We start from the raw sequence: 2740 nt of genomic DNA on the forward strand, positions 1-2740 counted from the left end.
AAACTTAGAAATGACATCTTCTTTGTGCGTTTGATGATGAAAGCATGTACGATGCATGGGAGAGATTTAAAGATCTTTTGAGATGCCGCCCACATCACGGATTGCCAGTGTGGATGCAGTTCGGACCTTCTACTACCGGGTTGAACCTCGCAACGAGGCGTATGGTGGATGCCGCAGCAGTGGGGCGCTAAACAAGAGCCCGAGCAAGCTCGAACTTGATAGAGGAAATGGCCATGAACAACTATCGTTGGCAATCCTCTAGAGTCGACCAGGAAGACAAGGAGTGGTCAACCAAGTGGACTCTACAGCAGCCTTGGCGCTCAAGTGGAGCTTCTAGCCAAGAAGATCGACCAACTCAGATGCCGGCTCACGCAGTCAACGCTTGGTCATGTAGTTTGTGGTGGCCCGCATTACGTTGAGAATCGCATCATGGAGGTATGTTTACTTCATCTTCTATTAGTTTTCCATCTAATTCTACTATATCTTCCGATGTTGAACAGTTGATTATATGGGAATGCCCCAAGACAATGTGAATAACCCCTACAAAGAATACATACAACCCTGGATGGCGAATCACCCCAATTTCAGCTTGGAGGAACAATAATGCCTGTGGTCCGCCAGGCCTAAAGATTTCATCAACAAATCAAAGAACAACCACCGGGTCAGCACAAGCTCCTCCTCCCCAAGAAAAGAAGTCAAATTTAGAGGAGCTCATGATGAAGTTTGTGACATCTACGTAAACAAGATTCCAAAGCAGACCGATAGTGCACTTAGGAATCAAGCAGGCCTCGATTCAGAACTTGGAGACTCAAATTGGCCAAATTTCTAAGATGCTTTCGGAGAGACCTTCGTGATCGCCTCCCTAGCACTACGTGAGTCAAACCCGAGGGAGCATTGCAAAGCTATCACCTTACGCTCGTGTAAGAATTTGACCGGTTCTTCGCCTTTAGTCGATAAGGATAATACAATCGCAAGGTGTCGAGCCACCTAAGGAAGGACCGACCTTGAGATGGTAGAGAATGAGAGAAAGAAAGAAGACAGCAAAAGAGTCTTGCAGGAGCATCGCCTTAAGACTATATCCCGCAAGGTTGAGACAGGATATGGTGGACAAGCAATACAGTAAGTTTCTTGACTTATTTAAGCAAATTTGAAAATTAACTTACCTTTGTTGAGGCAATTTCACAGATGTCAAATACGCCAAGTTCTTAAAGGAGATTTTGAGCAACAAGAGGAAGTTGGAGGATCTTGGTCAGTGGTGCTTAATGAGGAGTGTTCACTATTCTCCGTAACAAACCGCCACTCAAGCGACGAGATCTAGGGAGTTTTACTATCCCTTGTATGATTGGTGATTTATCAATTAGTGGTGCATTGGCCGATTTAGGAGCCGTGATTAACTTAATGCCCACTAGTTTATTTGCCAAATTAGGGTTGCATGAGCCAAAGCCTACTAGGATGAGTGTTCAATTAGCGATAGGATCAAGTAAAATTCCTAGAGGTATTGTTGAAGATGTACTTGTAAAGGTAGATAAATTTATCTTTCCTGTAGATTTTGTGGTAATGGATATGGAGGGTGATAGCACTGCGCTCTTATCCTGGTAGGCCTTTCCTAGCTACATCGAGTAATGCTGTCGATGTAAGCGATGGAAAGCTTAAGCTTAGAGTTAATGATGAGACCATTACCTTTGACCCGGCCACTTCCATGAGGCGCCATCGACTATGATAATAATCGATGTTCTATCATGTGATTGATGATGTGGTCGAGTCCCATTTACAAGAAATTTTATGTTCGACCCTTGCAAATAGCATTAGCTAAGGATGAGGAGGAGTTGTCCAACGAGCAAGTGTTGGAGCAACTCACTGCTTTATTGGCTTCCGAGCCGAGCTTGTCAATCGATCCCTATCTTTTCTTGACAGTCCGGGGTGCGAAAGACTTCATTCGAGGACCCACCAGCTTTAGAATCAAGGAGTTACCGAGCCACTTGGTTTATGCCTTCCTGGATGAAGAGAAGCGCTTACCAAGAATCATAGCAACCCGATCTAACTCCTCAAGAACAAGCCATGTTGGAAGTTCTAAGGAAGTACAAGAAGGCCTTTGCTTTCAATAATATATCCCGGCATAAATCCAAGTTTCGCTCATAAGATTTCATTGGGGACAAGCCAGCTTGGCCGCTCAAATTTCAAAGACGACTCAATCCGAACATGAAAGAAGTGGTAAAGAAGGAGGTAATTAAACTTCTTGATGCAGTTTGATATATCCCATTTCTCATGGGCCGTGGGTTAGTCCCTGCAGGTGTTGTACCCAAGAAAGGAGGCATCACAAAGGGTAAGGAATGAAGGATGAGCCGATCCCGACTCGACGGAATAAAGCCCGAGTTTGCATTGATTACCGAGGCTTAATGATGCAACTCTAAGGACCACTTTCCTCTTCCTTTCACTGATCGGGATGATTGAACGCTTAGCAGTCACATGTTTTATTGTTTTCTTGATGGCTTTTCGTGTTACTTTCGCATTCCTATTGCACCCGAGGACTAAGAGAAGACTACCTTCACCTCTCTTACGGGACGCTTGCTTGTAGACGGATGCCATTCGGACTGCAATGCACCGGCCTACATTTCAACGGTGCATGATGGCTATTTTGAGGACATGATTGAGGAGTCTATAGAGGTATTTATGGATGACTTCTATTTTTGGTAATTCTTTCTCTCTTTGTTTGGCAAACCTTGAGCGCATGTTAGCTAGA

The 2740-nt window shown here is 44.5% G+C and overlaps 1 non-coding gene across 1 annotated transcript; it reads right to left on the minus strand.

Annotated features, from left to right (window-relative positions):
* Window positions 1-103, minus strand: LOC125368715. Its single transcript, XR_007214481.1, has one exon. It is a non-coding gene; the product is annotated as a small nucleolar RNA R71 (small nucleolar RNA).
* Window positions 104-2740: the final 2637 nt, after the last annotated feature.

This window comes from Ricinus communis, chromosome 10, assembly GCF_019578655.1.
Source record: "Ricinus communis isolate WT05 ecotype wild-type chromosome 10, ASM1957865v1, whole genome shotgun sequence".
Classification (NCBI taxonomy): domain Eukaryota; kingdom Viridiplantae; phylum Streptophyta; class Magnoliopsida; order Malpighiales; family Euphorbiaceae; genus Ricinus; species Ricinus communis.